Source organism: Equus caballus, chromosome 22, assembly GCF_041296265.1.
Source record: "Equus caballus isolate H_3958 breed thoroughbred chromosome 22, TB-T2T, whole genome shotgun sequence".
Classification (NCBI taxonomy): domain Eukaryota; kingdom Metazoa; phylum Chordata; class Mammalia; order Perissodactyla; family Equidae; genus Equus; species Equus caballus.
The window spans coordinates 37,439,260-37,462,444 of NC_091705.1; the positions used below are offsets into that span (position 1 = coordinate 37,439,260).

Here is a 23,185-nt window from a genome sequence, read left to right on the forward strand (position 1 = left end):
GGCTGGAGGCAGTGTTGACTCAGATGTGTCCCAGCCACCTCCTGCCTGTGTTGAGAGTCCTGACGACCGGGCCTGCTAGCCCTCGGCCTGGGCCCGTGCCCAACTCTGCCCTATCGCAGGCAGACTTCCCTCATCCTTATCTGTCAACGAATCAAAGAAAGGTGGTGCGGAGAAGGGGAAGGGACGTGGGTGTGGGAGTCATGGATTCTGGTCCTGATCCAGCCTCAGTTTCCTCACCTGCCAAGAAAAGCAGACCGTTCCCTGGGCACGGCCTTGAAGTTTGGGATGGGTGGGGTCCGACAGGGCAACAGAAAGCCTGTGCTGGCCTCCCTCTGAGGCAGGCCCCCATCCAAGCTTCGTTCTCTCCACAGCACATGTCACAACTCGTGAGTCCTTTGTGCTCTCTTCCGTTTGGGTTCTTATTTTCCAGGGGGTCGTCTTTCCCATCAGATGCTCCTCCTGGGCCGGGGGCTGTCTCTTTTGAACTCCACAGCCCCACCTCTGGTGCGACCTGGGGGCTGACGTTTCCAGATGGTCCATGACTATTTACTGAGCACCTGCTGTGCACCAGGCCCCTTCAAAGAGCTGGGGATCCAGAAAGGAACCATGTTCCACAGATGAGACCCCAGAGTAGATTACAGGCACATGAGGTGATGAGTCCTAAGGACATGAAGCAGGAGAGGGAAGCTGGGAGTGCTGGTGTGGGGAAGGCTGCATCTTTAAATGGGGAATGACAGCCGGGCGGAGTCCTGAAGGAGCTGAAGGAACGTGACTTGTGGATATCCAGGGGAACAGTGTTCCAGGCACAGGGAAAAGCAAGTGTAAATGTCCCGGGTGTTCGAGGAGCACAAAGTGGGCAAGAATGGCCGGAGCGGAGCTGAGAGCGAGGGGGACCTGAAGAGTTCCAGCCCAGCAGTGCTGAGAGCGGAGGGAGGCTTCCACAGGATCCCTCTGGCTGCGTGTGGGGCACAGACTGCAGGGCATGAGGGTGGATGCAGGGAGGCCAGTGAGGCGACCGCCATGGACAGTGCTTGGACCAGAGAGGGGACAGCGAAGGGGTCAAAAGTGAGAATCTAGATATTGTTGAATGAATGAATGAATGATGGAATGGAGGGAAGGCCGGCCAAAGGCTCCAATTACCATTTCTATATAAGAATTTTCCTCCCAACTCAGTAGTGGGGTGAAATCTTTTTTTTAGGCTCAGGGACCCATGATCAGGGATCTGAACAGGACGCACCAGAAAGGGCTGCTCTCTGCTTTGGGGCGTCTGAGGCCAGAGCTGCAAAGGCTCCAGAAGTGGGGATGGAGTCATCGGTGGCTGCTGGCGGTTGGCTGGGACCTCAGGGGGGCCTCTCCATGTGGCCTGGGCTTCCTCACGCATGGTGGCCTCAGGGTGGGGTCTGATTGCTTGTGTGGCAGCTTAGGGCTCCGAAAAGGGAGTGCCCCCGGGATCACTCCCAGGGGTGGAGCTCCCTCATCTTTTCCGACTGAACCCCAGCATCACTTCCACCCTCCTATTGGTTACAAGGGATACACAAGCCTGGCCAGATTCATGGAGGGGACACCAGCGATACCCGACCTCTAGACAGAGTGATGAGTTCACACTGGAGATGCACATGCGGGTAACTTGTGACCATCCTGGAAAATGCAGTGGGCCCTGCCAGGTCACAGAGGCTTGGGCCTGGCAGGGGCCACATCACCCCTTATAGGAAGGGGCACTGGATCTGAGTCCCATTCAGCCTATCTGGATCTGCCAAGCTTTGGAGTTCACGTCCACGCCCATTCCAGAGAGCCTGAGCCTCAGGAGGCCTTGGGGGCACCTGAAGGTTTCCTCGGCCCCAGTCCTGCTTCTCACAGGACCCAAAGGGCTGAATCAAGGGTGTCGGGTCCAGAGGGCTCTGAAGGGACCTCTTCTGAGGAAGGGCCTGCCCTGGATGTGAAAGCCGCAGCGAAGACTTCTCCTCTTGATTTCAGACAGCGGAGTTTCCCCAATTACGTCTGCACTGAAAACATTTCCTTATTCCCACTATTTTCAAAAAACTTCCCCAATTCTTGTTTTTAAGTAGGAAGGAAGCCACTTAAGAAACCCAGAAATGCAAACAGAAGTGTGGGATCTGATGGGGGGAACTGGCCCGAACGTCCCCTAGTCCTGCCCTCCGGCTGATGTGAGAAACCACACTCCCCAGGCCGCGCCCTCGGGCCCTAGGCGTTCAGGCCTCGTCGCCACCAAGGAGGGAGGCTGCCACCCCAGGCCCATCAGGTGGCCGCTGGCCTGTCTTTGGTGGGAGACTGAACCCGGGGGGATGCCAGGCATGGGCTCCAGGGCCGGACCAGGGAGGGACGATCACGACGTCCGGCTGGGCGTGAGAACTGCAGACAGCTCCCGACCTGCCAGAGCTCAGACCTGCCAGAACGCAGCCCAGGACAGCGCGGCTGCTCCACCTGGCCCAGAACCAACTGCTGTGGTTTCACAGGCAGCTCCCCAGGAAGTTTCTGGCAAGATGGGAGCTCCCAGGGCAGGGGCTTCTGGTGGGAGGCAAACGGTACATTCTGCTCCCAAAGGGGCGTGGTGACCAACCGTTCCCGGGGCGCTCTGTCCCATCCGTCGGGTCTCAGAAGCTCTGCTGGACTCTCATTCGTGCCAGATTTATCTTTCATTCACTGTCTTTCTATTCCAGTAAATTTACTGACAAAGGAAGTTTTCTCCCTCCGTGGGGAATGAGCACCACTCGCCCTGAACTGGGTCTCTCAACCTCGGCACCCTGACGTTAGGGGCTGGGTCACTCTGCGGTGGGGCTGTCTGAGCGCGCAGGAGGTTGAACAGCATCCCTGGCCTCTATCCTCGGATGCAAGCGGCACCCCTCCCCACCCCAACTGTGACAATCAAAAATGTCTACAGACGTTGCCAAATGTGCCCTGGGGGGCAAAATCGCCCCCAGGGGAAAACTCCTGCCATAAATGGAGAGCAACACAGAGAATCAGACGCAATAACATTGCGATTAAATTCTTGCTCGCCAAGGGCGCTGAACCTTTTCTTCCAAGGGGAGCAGGCCTCCTGGCAGACCACAAAGGAGAGGTTCCTGGGTCTCTCTCCCTCATGACTCAGAGGCTTGAAAGAGAGCACGAGGAGACTCAGTGTCATTCACGGCCGTGCATGGACCCCTCAAACAAGGACCACTGGGTCCTGCCCACCGGGAACCACACCTCAGTCCATCCATGGGACTGCGTCGGCCGGAGTCCAGTGGGCTGGTGCAAGGCCTGGGCTCACAAGAAGTCTGGGTGTTGTTTGGTTCCTCTGGAGAGAGACATCTGTCTGCAGGTGTCTTTATCTAAAGCAGGGACACAAATGCAAATGCCTGCAGGGGCCAGGCAGGAGAGTTGAGTGAGTGATGTGGCCTGGACTCAGGGGGACAGGCAGGGGTGGGGACTGGACCCCAGTGGAGATGCCGTTTCCCAAGTGAGAACATTCCACACATTTTAAACATTGAGCAGGCCAAACAAAGGTCCTCTGGAGCTTGGCTGGGGCCCATTTGCAAACCTTCCAAGCTCTCTGATCTTTTCTGAGCACCTACTATGTGCCAGGTACTGTGTGGGGCGCTGGGAAATAGCAGTGGACACGGGGCAGGCCAGGCCTCTTTCCTTACAGAGCTGACATTCTGGTGTGGGAGACAGCTAATTAATAAGTGAAGATGAATTTCAGATGGTCTTAAGAGCTTTGAAGGAAATGATCAGGGTGACAGGATAGAGAATAAATCGGGGGAGGCTTCTAGGAGGAGGTGAGTTTCAGCTGAGACCAGAAGGTGGGTGAGAAGCCGGTCATGGGTGAAATGCTTTCTAAGCAAGGCAAAGAGCAAGTGCAAAGGCCCCGTGGTGAGAATGAGCTTGGTCGGTTTGAAGAACAGAATCCAGACCAGTATGGCAGCAGCGGGACGAAGAGAGACAGCCTGGCACAGGTGAGGCCGGACACCGCCTTCCCCAGCCCACACCTTCCAGGTAGGCCACACCTGCGGCCCTTCCTGGGTGGTTAGGGGAAATGAGGATCAGATAGAGACATTCCCACCTCTGTCCTTTGTTCTTTTGTTTGAGCTGTGGACAAAAGCTCCCCTAGCAGCAAGCGACCAAGTTATTTTTGCAAAAGGCCTTTGGCCAAAAACAATAAAGTCGGACCTGAACAGAGTCATTATTCACACCTGGTTGTGGGCTGGTTCTCCGTGGAGACTGCCTGGCTGGGACAGACGAGTCCAGTCACAGCTCTCTCCCCATTCTTTAACCCCACACTTTCTCGGTGCTCTTTCCCCCCACAGAACACGTATTTACGTTTCCAGAGATGGAAGTTTCCTTCAAGAAGAACATAAAAGGGATAAAAGGCTATTTTCACTGCCTGGTATTAATAATCCAATTATTTCTCCCTTTGCCACCCCGTCCACAGCCCCGTGCGCCATCCTCACCCATCTCGCCCCAGCTATTAGCAGATGAGTTTCTCATTAGCTCACCTTGGAAACGGCCTGACGCTTACAATTATTCGAGAAGCTTGTCCTCAGCGGCGGGGGAGGGAGCCTGAAGCAACTTTTACCCAAGAATCTGCTAAATTTAGAGATGCGAGTCGAGAGACTTTCGAATGACAGGTCCATTTCCAACCCTGGCGTGCTGTGTGCAATCTAATTAGTGGCTGGAAATAGACCTTTGAGTGGGAGGAAAGCCGGGGGTCAGAGGTGCTCTTCAAGCTCGGATCAGTTTCTCCGAATGGCGGTCTCCCCACCCCTGGGGGCCTCACTGTGTGTCACCAGGTGTGCTGTGTGTACAGGTGTACGGTGACCGGCAGGAGGGAGTGAGAGCTGGGCTGCCAGTGTCCACGACGGGGAGGGGTCTGGGGAGGCAGAGCCCCTCCGCTGTGCCTGCGGGTCCGTCAGCCCCGTGCATGCTCTCCCTTCCAGGAGTCAGTTCAAATCCCCCCCATCTTGGGGGTGAGGATGCCGAGGCAGGGCAGGATCCTGGGAGCTGGCTTTGCCCCATAAGATGAGGAGGCTCCCAGACCCCCAGCAGTGCCTGAACTATGGGGCCCCTGACCTGGCAGCTACACAGATTTGGGCATTCTACTTATACTAGATTTAAAAAAATTCATTCCTTCATTCATCCACCCACCCATCCGCCATTCATTCATTCATTTAAAGATGCTAACTGCTCATCTTGGGGCAGAGCCACTTCTTCAGGGGCCATGCAGAAGTTTCTAACTCGTTCTGTCTGTCTAGCATCTGGTCCCTCTCTTTTGACAATGGCACCCCAACTTCCTTTTGAGGATTCCATCTCCTCTGCCAAGATGCCCTACACTCTCCCACCATGTGACCAAGGGGTGATCATGTGACCAGAGGTGGCCAATGAGACTCTCAACTAGAGTGTCAAGCGCAGAAAAAAAAGCAGGTGTGTCCCTTGGGAGCCCTCCTCCAGGAGCTGCCAGCCACTCTTGCTCCTTGGTCCCTAGAATTTCCTAAGCCGAGCCTTAAGAAGGCCTGGCAGCTTTCATTTTTGCACTCAGAAGTCAGGTGACCCTGAGACCACCATACTGCGAGGAAGAGGAAGTGGCGGGGGAAGAGGCGGAGGATGGAGCCCTTCCGCGGATGCATCTGGTGGCCAGCACCGGCTGCCAGCCGTTTGACGGGAGCTATTCTGGACCTTGCAGCTGATACCACATGAAGCAGGAGAACCACCTGGCAGCCCACGGAGTCGTCACAAATAGAGTGTTGTTGCTTGAAGCCACTGAGCTGGGGGTGACCCGTTATGCAGGAGAGACACAAGCAAAGAACCGGAATGACACTGATCAGAGCCCATCCCTCCACCTGGAGTGTCACAGTGCCCTGCGATGAGTCTCCTGCGGCCGATGGCTTTAATCAGACGAAGACTTAGAGGAGAGCATCATTTGTTCATCCTCTCAGTCATTGTTTCAAACAGTCATCGGGCTGAGCGCTGACGGTCCAAAAATGAACAGGCTTAGGAGCTCCTGCTCTAGTGGGGCCGTCACTCACCGTGCCTCAGTTTCCTCAGTTACAAAATGCAGATGGTCACAGGCCCTGCTTAAAAGGGCTGTTGTGATGATTGAAGGCTTGGCAACGCACCCAACAGGTATGAGACTCACTATTATTATAAACCAAGTTGCAATGCATCATCCCTAGAAGTGTGGCCATCGGGTGTGAACAGTGTTGTAGCAGGGCACAAACTCAAGCGCCCCTGTGGCCAGGCAGGTGACACAATGCGTGAAGTGGGCCCAGGATAAGAAAAACCCACCCATCGCTTTCTCCCCAGCTCTCGTTTGACCGCTTTTGGTAGAGGTGCAAGAACAGAGAAATCCTGCTCCACAATGAGGAGAGCGGCAGGGCAGGCGCCACGATGCGTGGCAGATGGACGTGGCCACAACCTCAGACAATAGGGAATGGGAGGGACTGCGGCAAAGTGGAGAAGTGGAAATAGGACCCCAGTGTGGCCAGATGTGGCCCACACCTCCCTATTTCTTAGAAGCTGGAAACTCTAATTTTTAAAATGAGAAATCTCACAACTGTTAAAAAATCTGACAACTAACTTCTAAAAACGTTCAAAACAGTGTGCAGAACAAACAAAACATTTCTGAGTTGAATACGGGGCCCCCCCTGTGACGTCCTATTCTAGCACGATGACAGAGCAGGGAGCCTCTCTGAGCCTCACTCTCCTCGTCCGTAAAATGGGGACTAGAATATCCTTGTGCTACAGACAGAATGTTTGTGTCTCCCCCAAATTCACATGTTGGAACCTGAGCCCCAGTGTGAGGGCATCTGGAGGTGGGCCTTGGGGAGGGGACGAGGTCCTGAGAGTGGAGTCCTCAGGAACGGGATTAGCGCCCTTATGAAGGAGACCCCAGGAGCTCCCTTGCCCCCTCTGCCACGTGAGGGCACAGCCAGGAGGTGCCGTCCAGGGACCAGGAAGCGGGCTCTCACCAGACACGGAATCGGCCGGCACCCGGATCTTGGACCTCCCGCCTCCAGCACCGTGCGAGGTCAGCATCTGTGGTTGAAGCCGCCAGTCCACGGGGCTCGGTCCCAGCAGCCGGCACACACCGAGACGCCCTCATCGCAGTTGCTACGTGTTTGCCTGGGAGAGCGCTCAGAACACTGCCTGGTGTGCAGGCGGTCTCCGCAGACGCGAGCTGTCAGGAGCGCGGGGTGGGGAGAGCGGTGGGGGGCGGGTTCCGGTGCTGTAACCGCTCCTTTCAGGGGGCGATTTGTCTTTCCGAGGCCACATGGGGAAGTCTTCTACACAGAGCCCTCATAGGATGTCACGCCACCAATCTCGCAGATGAACCTCCACGTCCCAGCTGGCCTGAGACCGGTCAGAACCAGGGCATCCGCCAGCTCTTCTGCAGGGCCTGCTGTCCCGCTGTGGCCCAAGGAGGGTGAGCGCTCCTCTGCGAGCCACCTTAGCACAAACCCAGCTCCAGCGCTGGGCTGGGTGCCGAGGGGGCAGAGGGACCGGTGAGGGCGGGAAAGCCACCCCCTTATGCCCACCCTTGCTTGCTGCAGAGGACAAACAGGTCTGCCCCGCCCTGGCCGCAGTGAGCAGTTGCCTTGATCCCCAAACGCCAGATTCAGATCCCCCAGTAGGGCTCCGAGCCTCCTTCCTTCCTTGACTCTTTCATCCAAAAAGGTTTGCTGAGCACTCAGAGCCAGGCCTTGTTCCAGGTGCTGGGACCCAGTGGAGAGAGATGGACAAGGGCCCTGCAACAGCGGGCTTACTTTTTAGGGAAAGGAGAGAGGACAGAGGACAAATGAGTAAGTTGAGATAATTCCAGAGAGTCCTCAGGGCTACAAACATAAAACAGGGTGCCTAGGCATCCTGATATTCTAAAGAGGTGACATTTGAGCTGAGAAGATCAGGAGGAGCCAGGCTTGCGACTCTATGGAGGAAGAGCACTGCAGGCAAAGGGAACAGCAAGTGCAAAGGTCCTGAGGTTGGAACGAGCTTTGATACCACCAAGGAACAGAGAGGAGGCCAGGGTGACTGGCTGCAATAAGCTTCGAGGAGCATAGAGTGAGATGGGGCAGAGGCCAGGCGGTGGAGGGTGAAATGGCAATAGGAGCAGTCTGAACTTCATTAAAGGTGCGGTCGGCCCCTGGAGGGAGGGTTGCACTAGGGGAGCTGGCACCACCTGTGAGCCCTTTTGGGACTTTGCAGAAGTGCCTAGCAGACACCCCATCCAGTACCGTCTCTCCCTGCTTCAGAAGTCCTCAGTTCAGCTGTGCACAGGAATTACTGGGGGGCTGCAAAACATCCCGATGCCTGGGCCCCGCCCGGGTGCTGATTCCACTGGGCTGGGTGTGGCCTGCACACTGGGGTTTTTAGGAGCTGCCCCAAAGATTTTGTTAGGAACTTCTGCTGTACTCATAAGCATCTCCCTGTGCACAAGGGGACAAGCCCCACCTTGGCCTCCCAGGACAGGCTCAGGGCTGGGGCCTCCAGGCCAGTCCCTGAGGGCTGCTCCTTCCCTGAGACGGGCTCACTGGGGCCTAAAGGAGGAAGCGGGCGGGGTGAGGTGGAAGTGAGACACAGAGCAGCTCCCAGCTCAGGGAGCCACAGAATCGAGCTCTGAGCCCGGTTACGCCTCCAACTCGCCCCCGTCTCTCTGAGCTGCACCTTCCTCAACCGTGGGATGAGGGCAACAGCCTCTCTCATGGGCAGAGTGGCCAAAAAGATCACCAGGATGCTAGGTGCAAAAGCACTTCAAAAAGCTAACAAGTGGTGCAGTCACTACGGAAAACGGGATGGAGGTTCCACAAAAATTAAAAGTAGAAGTACCATATGATCCAGCAACTCCACTTGTGGGCGTGTATCCAGAGGAAACAGAATCACCATCTCAAAGATGCATTTGCACCCATGTCCACTGCAGCATCATTCACAACAGCCAAACCAGGGAAACTAAGTGCCCACTGACTGACGGGTGGATAAAGCAAACGTGGTCCATATTCAAGATGGAATATTATTCAGCCATAAAAAAGAAGGGACTCTCGCTATTTGCAACAACATGGATGGACCTTGAGGGCCTTATGCTGAGTGAAATAAGTCAGACAGAGAAAGACGAATACTGTTTGATCTCACTTATATCAGAGGTGGGGGCGGGCGAAATGCTGAAGGTGATCAAAAGGTACAAACTTCCAGTAATAAGATAAATAAGTCCGGGGGATGCACAGCATGGTGACTATAGTTAACGATACTGTCCTGTACATTTGAAAGTTGCTAAGAGAGTAGATCTTAAAAGTTCTCATGTCAAGAAAAAATAATCATAACTATGTGTAGTGATGGATCTGAACTAAACTTACTCTGGTAATCATTTCATAACGTATACACATGTCAAACCACTATGTTGTACGCCTAAATGTTATATGTTAGTTATATCTCAATAAAAAAGCTAAAAAAGATCTGCGAGGATGAGCAATAATAGCTATGACGGCAATAATGATGATACCTGCCTTTCTGAAGCAATCTCCGGGCGCCCACACACTGTTGTGCTGTTCCACAGTAACTCTAGGAGGAAGCCACTATGATTATCCCCCCTTCTTTTTTTTTAAGGAAGATTAGCCCTGAGCTAACATCTGCCACCAATCTTCCTCTTTTTGCTGAGGAAGACTGGCCCTGAGCTCACATCTGTGCCCATCTTCCTCTACTTTATATGTGGGACGCCTACCACAGCATGGCTTGACAAGCGGTGCCACGTCCGCACCCGGGATCTGAACCGGTGAACCCCAGGCCGCCGAAGTGGAATATGTGCACTTAACCACTGTACTACCGGGCCGGCCTGGATTATCCCCTTTTTAAAGAAGAGGAATCTGAGGCTCAGAGAGGTTAAGTGACTTGCCCAGCTCCACCCAGCTTCTGAGTGGCCAGGTTGGGACTTGAACCAGGAAGTCTGGTTCTAGAGTCCATGATCTTAACCACTACGACACACTGATTCTCAGACACATCCCTTAGTCCAATCTTCTATACCTTCTTCATCTCCTGCCCGGGTGGAAGCCACTGACACCTGGATCAAGGCAAGACCTCCTAACTCCACTCATTGGAGAGGCTGGTACATGCTAACCACATGGGTTTGTTTCATCGGCTGGACTAGGACATTTTAGGAACATGTCAACAAGGAGGGCGATGAGCAGAAAGAGGAGCTGGGGGACCACTCTGAGGCAGAAGCGGTGGGTGGCCCTCCTGATGGTCATTCCTCAGTCTACAGGATCAGCGTCATTCAGGAGGTGGGCCTTCCCTCATCCGGGGAATAATCCAGCGGAGTCTAAGCCCGTGGTTCTCCGAAGGGTGAAGTCGCCCCTCCAGGGGGTGTTCCCGGGAATTTGGTTGTCACTATGACTGGAGGATGCTGTCGGCGTCCAGTGGGGGCACAGGGGTGCTGGATCCCTGCAATGCCCCACACAGAGGAGAACCACCCCATTCCCAGCAGAACTGGCTCGTGTCCCACTGGACATTCACGTCGGTGCAAAAGGTTTTACGGTGACCTGACCTTAGACGTGAACTCCATTTCACATATAAACGCAAAAGATGCTCCGTGGGGTCCTACTCTACACTGAATTTCCCAGGAATGCGACCACTAAGTGCAGTGAGGAAAGATTGCAGTTTGTTGCATTTGGAAATTCTGGTAAATTGTTCATCATTTTGGAAAATCACATTGTTTAGGGCCATACCACTTGGGGTATTTGAGCTGCCAAAGCCACGCATCTGTGTCCCACTGCATCTGTAGCTGTCAGATTGACAGGACTCTGCATTAACACGAGCATCTGACTGCTTCATCATGTCGTCTTTTTTTTGGTGAGGAAGAGTGCTCCTGAGCTAACATCTGTGCCAGTCTTCCTGTATTTTGTACGTGGGATGCCGCCACAGCAGGCCTTGATAAGCGGTGTATGTCCATGCCCGGGATCTGAGCCTGCGAACCTGGGCCCCCAAAGTGGAGTGCACTGGACTTAACCACTACGCTACGGGGCCAGCCCCCTCATCATGTCTTCTAATGCAGCTGTGCCTAAGTATGTAGATGCTGCAATACAGACATTTAATTTTAAATCACTTTCCTTTTAGTTTTCCTTTAAATTACAGTCAGGATATTTTATTGATGAAAAAATGTGTAGATAGGTTATTTTATCCATGAATTTATTTCAGGTAAACCTGGCAAAATATTCGCTAGAAGAAGAAGGTGTCGAATCTGCTAATTTTGGGAACCACCGAGTAAGTTAAACATGAAAAGCCCATTTCTCTTTGCTAGTGTTTGGTTTAGAGGTGAGTACAAAACCCAACCCTGGGCCAATGAGGCATAAAGCGAAGTCTGCTGAGGTGAGGGTCCTCTTGGAAGGATTTTGCTCTCTGATTAAAAGAGACAGCAAGGAATCTGACTCTTTACTCCCCGTTTGTATGGGGATATGATGTCTGGAGCTGCAGGAGCCATCTTGAGACCATGAAGTTCTTTATTCCCCATTTGTACGGGGATATGATGTCTGGAGCTGCAGCAGCCATCTTGAGACCATGAAGTAACAAGGCCAAAGACATGATGAGGACAGAGGAACAGAGGGTAGGAAGCTTCTTGGCCTTTGATGACATTCCTGTACTGACAAGCTAGCCCCTGGACTCCCCACCTTTGGACCTTCATTATGCGAGGATTAAACGTTTCTCTTGTGGAAGCCACTCTCAGCCAGGAATTCTATTACTTGCAGTGAATGCATCTTGATTCACACTCAAATGATTAGGACTCCAAACCAAGAAGAATCCTAGTAGGTAGGCTTGCCTGTTCTCTGAAATATCCAGACCAATGGCCTGCATTCAGAAGTCTGTGCACAGCGTCTGTCTCTGGAGCAGGCCAGAAACACATGATTTTCACCAGAACGTAAACATCTCCCAAACTTCTGTGGGCTAACAGTTTTTTTCAATCTCTCTTAAAAAAAACTCCTCTTTTCTGGCCGCTGAGGTGGGTCAAGTCACCCACTGGGCCCCTGATCGAGAGCCAGTGAGAAAGGCTGTTGGCGGCATTCCTCCCTCAACACATCTGGCTTCCACCTGGCCAAACATGTCTGGGTACGGCTCAGGGGCCCCAGGGACGGCCCTGCCCGTCAACGCACACTCAGAAGCCCTGCTCATAACGACTCAGGGCCTGGAGGAGAATCTGTCTAAGTTCCAAGCAGGGCCCAGGTGTGCGACGCAGTGGGCCAGGCCTTTCATAAGACGAAGCTGCCTGTCAGAGGCCAGGGCCGCTGGGCAACAGGTATGTTGGAACCCTAAGAGAACCTGGCGAATTCAACACAGGGGTGGGCTCTGCTTAGAGAGAATGCCACGGAGTCTGCGTCTGGGCTGGAGGAGAAGCTCTGAAGACAACGCCAACAGCTGTTGTACCAAGGAGGCACCAGGCTGTCTGCGAGGCCCACGACCCCACACGACCTTCAGCGGCTTCCCAAGCACACCTGTTGCAGAGCGCTGCCTGTTTAGGCCTGTTTGCTCATCACCGAGCGAGCGAGCGAGTGAGCAGGAGATGGACACACGGGCAGGCTCAGCCTGGGCCTTCAGAATTTCTCAGGAGCGTCGTAAAGAGGTGAGCATATGGGATGGGCTAAAAATATCCATCAAATAGAGGCATGACGGAAACTGGGGGGAAGGAGGGAGAAAACCACACCAGAGAACAAAATACATTCTCCCTAGATGATCGCGTCCAGTCCCGTGGCTTAAAATAACAACAGTGCGCTGACGCCAGCCCCAACCAACTCCGGACATGTCTCTCCGGCACCCATGGAGCTCTCAGACACCCAGGGCGAGTGTCATCATAACCCCACCTTTCCACAAGGAAATTCTGGGTCATCCCTCCTCCCCCAAAACCTTTTCTCCCAGTCTTCCCCACTTAGGGACCACCCCACACCAGGCTGCCCAGTGCTCTGATTCCTCGGCACCGTGGATCTTGGGGACTTCATCATCTTTTGTTGTGGGGGCCGTCCTGTACATTGTAGGAGGTTTAGCAGCATCCCTGGCCTCTACCCACTGGATGCCAGGAGTTGTGACAACCAAAAATGCCCTTGACATTGCTAAGTGTCCCCGGGGGGGCCAAGTCGCCCTTAGCTGAGGACCACCGCTCTTCCCTTGCTCAGAACATGCAATCTTCCAGAAAGTTCCACCGGCTCTGTCTCCAAAATACATCTTTAACCTGCCCATTTCCCTCCATCTCCACTGACACAACATTATCCAGGCCAGCATCAGCTCTCACCAGGCTATCAGCACCCCCCATCTTCACATCCCAGGTTCCCTTGCAGCGGCCACTGAGAGCTTTTTTTTCTCTAAAGATTGGCACCTGAGCTAAAATATGTTACCAATCATCTTCTTTTTTTTTGCTGCTTCTTCTTCCCAAAGCCCCCCAGTACATAGTTGTATATTCTAGTTGTAGATGCTTCTAGTTGTGGCATGTGGGATGCCGCCTCAGCATGGCTTGATGAGCAGTGCTAGGGCTGCGCCCAGGATCCGAACCAGCAAAACCCTGGGCCACCAAAGCACAGTGTGCCAGCTTAACCACTCAGCCACGGGGCCAGCCCTCCACTGAGATCTTTTTAAAACACAAATCATGTTGTTCCTTAACACTCTCTGATGGTTTTCCATTTCATTTGAAACAACATCTAAATTTCTCACCAAGGTCCATATTTCTCACCACTGACCTCATCTTCCCCCTCCCCTGCTTATTCATGACCCTCCACCTCGCTGGATTTCTATTTGTGTTTAGAATGGGTGTCTTGGACAGACCATTCCTCTCCACTGCCAGGCCTTTGCACTGGCTGTTCCCTCTACCTAGAATGCTCTTCCCCGAGATCTTCCCAAGGCTGAGCTCATTCTCAAAATCCAGCTCACAGCTCAAAGGTCACGTCCTCAGAGAGGCCTCCCCAGACCACCTGCCAACAGTGGCCCCCACCCCTACCCCATCATGCAGTCATTTCCCATCATGTCACTATTTTGTTTCCACTGCAGATTTTGTCACTTTCCGAGAGAGCCTCGTTGGTGGGCTTGCTTGTGTATTCTCTGCCTCTCAAGCAGAGAATTCCTTCTCAAGCATGCAAATTCCACGAACGCAGGGTTCTCGCTTATTCATCATAATGCCTAAAGCAGTGCCTGGCACATAGTAGCCGCCCAACAAACACGTGCGCACTGACAAACACATGGCACTCCAGCTCCCTTCCAGCATCCGGGCCCCTGGGGAGCATGATTCAGTGGGGCCTACGCTTGGAGTTTTTAAACAAATACCTCCAAATGATTCTCATGGTGGAAGGTTGGGCAGACCCTGCCCAGCCACCAGAAAGCATAGAATCAACGCCACCTTTCAGACACTAAGGCAGAAAGGTCAGGTCTCCAACGCCTGTTGACCCCAGGGGAGAGGGAAGGGAAGCTGCCCACCCAGCAGCTGTTTCCATGGTCCCCACCTCGACCAAAATGGAGATAGGACCACCCAACCATCATCTCACATTAGTCATCCCCCTCATCACAGGCACTGCTCTTGGACTCCCCAGCAACCAGGCTCCCTTTCACAGATGCCCTCTAGGGTTTCAGGGTCTCAGTCAGTCTGTCCCCAGCTCCAGGGCAGGGTCTGTGAGCCTGGCCTGAGCCCACTGTCTGCCACTCACGCCCTTAGTCAGTGACTGGTCTGGAGGGAGCACATGACATAAGACAGTCCAATCAGAGGGACGCTTCGGGCTGGGTGGGCATCATCAGAAAAGAGGCTGCTCTTTCTGTTGGGCTCAAACCAGAGAGGAGGAGAGGAGAGTTCTTCAGCAGCCAGCTCAACACCTCAATTACGGCAAGAACCAATGTTTACCGAGGGCTGGCCTGTGTCAGACGCTGTGCTAAGCACTCGACACCGACGATCTCATTTCATCCTCTACCGCAAACCAGGAGACAGGCGCTGTGGTCATCGTCATTGTCAGATGAGGACACCGAGGCACAGAAAGGTTAAGTAACGCTCCCCAGATCACACAGCTGGGCAGGCGGCCAGGCAGTCTGGCTCTCTAACTATGGGCTGGGGACAGCAACCAGTCCCATGCAAGGAACAGCAGGGATGGCGAGGAACAGACTCTCGTGACAAAATCTGAGCCCTGATGCCCGGCTGTGCCTGAAGCTAGAGTTACCGTAGCATTTTCTGGTTATGAAAGCGAACAAGTCCTCTTTTTTTCATTTTATGCTGGTTTGAGATGTTTTTTTTCTTTCTGTTGCTTCCAGGAGAAAGGATCCTGATTCCTTTACAGAGCTTCTAGGAAAATGCCCTTCGCTGATTGTCCATTTGCAACTCGCACACAGCAGCTGCTCAGTAAACACCAGCAGATGCGAGTGGAGACTGTGCTTACCCTCCCCATTAACTGCAGGGTCTGCAACCCTACACCCGACCGCGGCCAGCCGGAGGTCGCTTCCCCTTTTGGCTGCACGCGAGACCTCGTTCCCTAGCAACCATGTCAATTAGGCAATCACGCCATTTATCAGGATGCCAATTAATTATAATGATCTTAATGATCTTCCATTTAGGTAGTGCCTTAAATCCGGACCGGGGCATTGCAGATGCCCCACCAGGGCCCATCTCGAGGAGGCCCATGGAAGACAGGCCCGGGCGCAGCCTCCCTCCCATGCAGGTCAGCACTGAGAGGCCCCATTTCCACATCCACTGGCCACACAGGGCCCAGGACTGAAACAAAGCACCCTGGACCCCCAGGCCCACCCCTCCTGGGACAAGTCAACGCGACTCCATCACCAACCACAAGAGGGCGCATCTCCAGGACAACCGAACCCTTCGCCATCGTGTTCTCAGTGGGGCAAACGCCGCCTCAGATCTCATGCCCCAGCAGACATTTCCCTTTGCATCCTGACCAGGGGAGAGCGTCCTCGAGGGAATAAGAAAACGTCCTTGGGCAAGCACATATTTTCCTCAGGGCAACCCCTGCCCCCAAAACCAAGATATAAGACACCCCCCAGCAGTGGAGGTTTTTGGAGAGAAGTGGCATTATGGAGAAGCTTCTGCCTTCCAAAATTTTGTTTAAATATGTTTTCTTCCTCTGTGCATACGTTTCTTCTGCATTTGGAAAAAAGGCCACGGTCATGGAGTAAGGAGGGTGCAGTGGGTCAGAGTGGACCCTGGAGCCCCAAGGCCCCTTGAATCCCAGCTCTACCACTTGACCAGCTGTCATCAAGTCACGATCCTCTCTGTGCCTCAGTTTCCTCATCTTTAACATGCTGACAATCATAGGACACACCTCACAGGGTTCTTCTGTGGATTCAATGAGTTATTATCTGTGAGGGCTTAGAATGGTGCTTGGCCCATAAAACCCGACATAAGTGTTATCTATCATCTTAAGTCTAGACAAAGCCCTTTCTCTTAACTACAAGCTGCTCAGAGATGCTGACACTCTTGTGCAGATCGAGGCTTTTGGTCTTTTTCTGGGGGACCAAAGACTAAGAACAGCTTGACGAAGTTGGGTGACATCTCCCCTCTGGCTGACTCAGGAGACCAGAAGCTGCCCCCCTGAGGCAGGTCCCAATGGATAAACTGAACAGATCCAGGGAAAGGGAGGGGGGAATGTTGTCCCCAAATCAAGGAATGGACTTCAAGCATCAGCGTGTGCAGCCGCCCATCGGCTAGGTCCCCGGGATGGCAGCTGAATGGAGCTGTCGGGCGGGGGACACACGCATGCACAAACACAGTCACACACACACACACACACAGAGTCTCACACACAGCCACACCGGCCTCCTCCAAGCCCAGGCTTTCTACAATCAACTCATCATTCCACTCAAGTCTGAAAACTTAACATGTTATTAGGGTTTCAGAAAAACCCATAAATTCAAATTAAAAAACCCCAATAAATACACACAAAGCCCAAGCCCAAACCCACACTAACTCTTGGCCGTGGCCGTTGTGCCAGCTTCGCGCATTTCTGTAGTAAACTCAGTCCGGGGAAGGCAGATACTCCCTGTGCACCCGTCCAGCTGCCATCATCCATGTGCCACCCTCACCCTGCGAGCTGCTCACTGGAAACTAAACCACACACGGGACAGGCTGCTCGATGAGCCTTCTCTCCTCCACCAGGCGGGACGAGCAGAGCTGGGAGGGGCTCCCTCACAAGGTGAGTGGTCTGCAGCCCACCCCCCGCCCTTCTGCTTTGATTTAATTACAGCCCTCCCGTGGTTCTGTAACGGAGCGAGACGCAGTCAGAAATCCCCTTCACCAGGAACCACGAGGTGACAGTAACTCCTCCGGCTCCGGGAGCGCCCCGGGGGTCCTCCAGGGGAAGCCCTTCCTCCCCGCTTCTCAGTCCTGCTCAGGAGCAGCCTCTGCTCTCCGCCCCAAAGGACCGGGGGGCGGCCCTGTGGGAAAGAGGCAGGGGACAGACGCAGGGGCGAGAGGGCGGGGGTCCCGACATGCACAGATGCGCAAATACCCAGATTCAAACATAAGCTGAATGTAATTACTTGGTTAATTAAATATTGACTTTTAACTCAAAGAGTGATTAAAACAAGCTGCAGGGAAGACTGTCCAGAGAGGAGAGGGGGCAGGGAGGGTTCAGAACTTTGAAGAAGGCGGGGCAGGGGGAAGGGGTTGTCAAAACGAAGGTCTTCGCGCGTCCTAGTGTGCGCAGGCGCCTACTGTGTGCAGGGGGCGTGGCCTTCAGGCTCCAGGCAGGTGGGGAACTGCGGACAGAGGTCACTGTGCAAAGACTGGGATTTGCGGGTGTCTCCTTACATTTTTCCATCTTGAGCCCGCATCTCTCTTACCAGGCTGCCCTCAAAGTGAACTGGAGCCTCTGGTGCTCACGAATGAGACTCAGCTCCTCGGGTGTCCCTGGAACCTAACGCGGTGGCTGGCGGGGGTAGGGGTGGGTGCGGGTGGGTGCCGGAGGTGCTCTATGAATGCTTGTAGAACGAATGAATGAACTACTATAAAGAATGTTAAAAAGAGAAAAAAAAGGGCACTCCTAGAAATCGCTGCAGCTTCTCCATCAGACTTCGGAAACCCTCGGGAGCCCGGGGAAGGGGAGCATCTCTCGACAAGGCGATGAGAACCGACCCGGTCTGGGAGCAAGTTTTTCTTTTCAATCCTATTTGCCCTTTCGGTATCTGCGAGCTCCCAGTCACTCTGGAGATCCGTCCACCGCTTTCCCGTGTCCTGCCCGGACAAGCCCCACGTGGTCTGGCTGCTAGCCGCTCCGCTGGGTCTCAACTCAAAGGGGTCAAGGAGGCCATCCCCCTGCGACCGGCGGGCCCAGGCGCGCTTCCCCCGGGGCCTCCAGGGCTCCGCGGGGCGCGCCCGCGGGTCAGGGCGCGGTAGGAAGTCCTTGCCCGCTCGCTCAGCCCGCCGGCGGGGTCAAACGGGTCATCCCTCTGCGGCCCGCCGGCGCCGGAGCCTCGCTCCAGCCCGCGGGTCCCCCTCCGCGCGCTGCGCTGGGGCCGGAGCCGGGCGGTCGGGACCGGCCCCGGCTCACCTGGGCGGCGCTCGCGGCCGCGCTCAGCCCAGGGCAGGCTCCGGCCGCGGGGAGCCCCCGCGCCGCCCCCCGGGTCCCCGCGCCCCACTCACCAGCGCGCACGGCCCGGGCGGCCTCACCCGGCGCGGGGCGCCGCCGCCTCTGCCGCAGCCCGGCCGGGCCGCGGGGCGCAGGGGACTCCGCGCCGCTGCTGCTGCCGCCGCCACCGCCGCCGCTGCTGCATCCCCGGCGAGTGCGGCCGCGGCTCCTCCTCCCCTCCCTCCGCCTCCTCCCGCCTCTCCGCCCCCGGCCCCGCCGCCGCCGCCCCCGGCCCCCGCCCCGGCGCGCCGCCCTCGCCAAAGTCCGGTCCGCGCCCCGCCCGGACCGTTCTTGCATCGCCCCGGCCCGGCCGGCCGCGCAGCCCGAGCCAGCCCCTTGGCACGGCGCGGCCCGGCCCCCCGCTGCCTGCCGGCCGCCGGCCTCCGCGCGGGGGAGGCGAGCGCGCGCCGGGGCGGGGAGCGCCAGCCGGGAGCCGCGGGCGGCGGGGCCGGGGCCGGGGGACCCGCCGCGGCGCCCTCTCCGCGCCCCCCGCGCGCGAGCGCTTTACCTCCGGCTCGAGGGTCGCGCGGCCCGGCCGGCCCGGCCCTGCGGTCCCCGGCGCACGGCCCTGGCCCCGAAGTCCGGCCCCGGACGGGGCAGCGGCGGAGAGCGGGGGTCCAGGCAGCTCTTGGCCTCCGAAGCCTCGGGTCCCGCCGGCCGCGCTCCCGGCGCCGAGCGCGCACCCTCGCCGGGACACAGACGCACACTCACCCGACACACACTCGCTCCCGCTCGCCCTCGGCGGAGAGTTGAAACAGCTGTGGGATTCGCCCAGGAGCTGGAAATGAGGGAGGGACGCGAGCCAGAGCCGTGTGTGTGTTTGTGTGTCTCTGTGTGTGCAACACACGAGGGGGGCATCTCTAATAAATCAGATATCGCAATAAAGTCAGGAGGGCCATCGATCAGGTCCACTTGGCTGGAAACGAAGAGAATCCTTGCCTCTTTCCGCTTTCTTTTCTCCTCCCTCGGAGCTGGAAGGAGCCAAGTGTTCGGCGGGGCGTGCGACAGCTCCGGCCGGGCGCTCCCCTCGTAATGACACGTTAATAAATGTTTTCTTTTATCTGCTTTCACAAGGGCTTGCCCGGGTCTGCAAACACCCCGCCGCCTTTGCAAAAGCCCGGCGCTCGCCTCTAACCACACACGATCGCCTAGGGAGGGCCAGCTCGACCCGGCCTCCTGGACCGCCGGGTGGACTGCCCGCGCGCCGGGGAAGCTCCCCCAGACCTCAACTCGAGCTCAAGTGAAAATAGCCGCCGTTGCCCAGAAATGGTCCGGGAACAGGAAAGAAAGGAGGAGAAACCGGCTCCCTCCGAAGCCGGAGGAATTCAACTCAAGGTGGTGCTGTCGACCGCGGTTTCCACTGCACCCAGCGCCACAGAGGAGCCCCGAGGGGGACGGGGCGACAGGGGTGGGACAAGAGCCGGCAGAGAACCAACTGGTAGCGCAGAACACAGCTGAGTTGCTAAAGGGAACAGAACCTGTGGCAGATAAGTTTAGTCTACTTGTAGGCGAGAGCAACTTATTTAAAGCTAATAATCCTATGGGGTAAGTATTATTATACCCATAGTACAGGTGTGGAGACCAAGTCACAGAGAGGTAAAGTAACTGGCCCAAGGTCACACAGTTGTACGTGGCAGACCCAGGGTTTGAACCCAAGAAGCTTGGCTCCAGAGTCATGCTGTTAAAATCCCAGCCCATTGTTGCTTTTCAGCCCAGCATCTCCTTTCTCTGGCGTAGTCTTCTTTCAGGCTGGGCAGGGTTGTCATACTTAGTAAATAAACATTCAGAAGGTCCATGAGGATTTACTTATACTAAAAAATTCCTCGTCGTTTATCTGAAATTCAGATTGGGTGACCTGACCCAGTGGCGGGCTCTAGACTCTCTCCACCAGAATCCCCCTTAGCTACCCGGATCAATTTACAGACTAAATAAATCAGAAAAACCTGGAACTTGCTTTTCCAAGTCAGATCCCAGCACCATTGAAGATGCTGATCCTCTGCTCTGCTTTTGCCTTGAAACAAAATGTCACGTTTACTTCTTGACCATCACCCACCAAAAGATAATGGGGACTCCCTCTCCTTCTGCCTTCTCTCTGGGGAAGGAAGGACACATTTACTGCCGCTAGTACGGTTTTGTCTAGCAGACGTGTAAGACAGGCCGTGTATGTAATTTAAAATTTTCTAGTAGCTCCGTTAAAAAGTAAAAAGAAACCAGTGAAACTGTTTCAATGATATAGTTCATTTAACCTAGCATATCCAAAATATGTCAGTTCAACATGTAATCAATATAAAAATTATTAATGAGATGTTTTACATTCTTTGTTCTTACAAGTCTTGGGAATCCACTGTGTGTTTTATGCTTACGCACACCTCAATTAGGACCAGTCGCGCGGGGCTGGAGGTTCCCATCCCGGACAGCGCAGCGCTAGTCGGCCCTGTGGTCCACTGCTGAGTGTTTCTACCAGGTTATCTCATGTAATCCTCTTAACAATCTTTCAGGAAAACTGGTGATCAGAAAGGTGGAGAGATTGACCAAAGTCACAGAATTGACAAGTGTGATTTTAACCCATTTGAGGCTGTGCCTGGCTTTGGGATGTGTGTCCTCTGCATCAGTTCTCTCACTGGGTCCTCAGAGCCGCATGGGGTGCCTCGGGGGTCTGGGGTTGGGGAGGGAGGGGAGATCAGCCGGAAATGATAGCCGCCTTTTGCCTGCTTTTTATGTTGAGTTCCGGAGAATATTTCAGAAGCAGGGGGATTTCCACTGCAAGAAAGTTGAAAAACACGCTGCTTTCCTTCAGGCCTCAAGTTCCTGAGCCCAGCTCTCCCCTCCCTAAATGGGCCCTGCCACAATTTCCTCCTCTTTCCTTCTCTCCTTATCAGGGAACCCCAGGAACGGAGGGCAGCTACGGTCCCCTGCGAGGGGCTCTCGGTGGGGCTGAGGCCGTATCATTGGATCATCGTTTTGGGTTTTTATTCTTTCCATTGTCGCTGCTCAAGACCAAACACGATGATGTCTGTGTTTGCCTCTTACCCTTTGTTAGGGAGTGGGGCACAGATCTTGTGTGAGTCTCTTTGTGTGTGTGTATGCCTGTGTACACGTGCACACACCTGTGTGTTTGCATGTGTGCATGTGTGTGTGCATGCATGTGTGTGTGTGTGATCCCTGCAGGCAGGTGCTTGGATGGGGTCTCAGGTCAGGACTTAAGCCTCCAGCTCAGAGGCTCACGGGGTCGGAGGGTCTGCAAAGCGCCCTCTGGTCATGTTGCTTTCCCCTAATTCACAGCAGACGCCACTGTCCTCTGGGTCTGAGGCCTCAGCCTGAGTTTCCCAGGTCCCCTCCAGGCAGGTGGCGGCTCCTGGCCCCATCGGGAGCTCAGTGTCCGCCTGGGAGACTGGAGGGGCCTCAGGGGCACAGATGATCCCCAGTCTGGGAGGTCGCTCAGCCAGGACTCAGCCGGGCCTGGGTGGGGCCCTCCCGGCCTCCTGATTCTCCAGCATCTGCCCATCCCCAGCCACCCCGGCTGGCACAGCCTTCCTCCTCCGTGTCCCTCGTCACCCGATGGCCTCTCTCGGCGTGACCGTCCTGGCTGGGTGACCAGGCTTGTCAGGCCCTTCATGCATTCCCGACCCTCCCCCGCCCCTTGGTTTAACCTCCAGGGGATCTTTCTATTGACACCTGCACGCCTTGTTTCCTCCTCCTGCGACTTCCTTGGCGGCCGTCTGTGCAGATCGCCCGTCTGGTTCTATCCACCTGGCACAGCCGGAATGCTGCTCTGTTTCCTGCACTCCCATGCAACAAGTAAAAAAAAATCATTCCTGCTGTGTGTTTTTTTATCTCCGTCGAGAGGCTGAAACTCAATCCGATTGTCCAAGTGCTTCTGGCCGCATTTGGGTCAGAGTAGACGGAGTTTGATGAGGGTCGTAAAATCCAGGCTTTGAACGGGTCTCAAATTGGCGCATGAAGGAGAAACACGGAGAGTAGAAACATGGCGGCGGCAGGAGGCTCAGGAATGTGAGCTGCAGAACCGGGTGCAGGTGCCTTTAATAACCCACAAGCTTGGCTGTAACTTGCTTCTAGAAACGCAGAGGAGGCTGCAGGGTCGCCCTCAGAGGACTGGGATCGAACTTCTCAGTTCCCTACTCTTGCACAGCTTTAAAAATACAAATCCCAGCATCCTCCATAACAACGTAAGTTTGTGGTTAATTCTGCTGAGTTTTCACTTACACCTGAGCTGTCTTGTCGGTAGAAGTGCAATTGTATTAGAGAAAAACTGTTTATACTTCTTGAGAGATTGTGATAATGAAAAATAGCACCCCAAACCCCCATTAACTAAAAAGAACATTAATTGTGTTTCATGCTGCCTCCCCAGGCCGGCGGGCTGACGTCGACATGCTTTCCTTCGGCAAAACAGGGCTAATCTTTGCAGCACGGTACTCATTTCCCCCCTTAATTACACGTAATTGTGTAGTCTAATTTATTCTAACGCCCGACGCCTAAAAGTGCACATTCATGAATCAAGGGTTAGATTGGGAGGCAGGAGAATTACAAACAGGTATAATTGCAGTCTCCTGGGGGCTGCTTATGAGCGATCTCAAAAAGCGATGATGTTTACTCTG

At 54.9% G+C, this 23,185-nt stretch overlaps 1 protein-coding gene across 10 annotated transcripts in view; it reads right to left on the reverse strand.

The window, feature by feature from the left end:
• Nucleotides 1-23,185, reverse strand: part of SULF2 (sulfatase 2) — a 128,095-nt gene that overhangs the window by 101,039 nt on the left and 3,871 nt on the right. For 2 of the 10 annotated variants that reach the window (XM_023626696.2, XM_023626692.2), the window contains exon 1: nt 19,281-19,909. The exons of 2 other annotated variants lie outside the window; for them this stretch is intronic. The gene's annotated coding sequence lies outside the window, so the exon portion shown is untranslated. Of the gene's footprint in view, nt 1-4,190; nt 4,339-4,493; nt 4,682-6,962; nt 7,174-18,583; nt 18,732-19,077; nt 19,910-23,185 lie in introns of those variants that run through there. 6 more of the 10 variants (XM_070246886.1, XM_023626694.2, XM_070246884.1 and 3 more) reach the window with 5 other exon arrangements.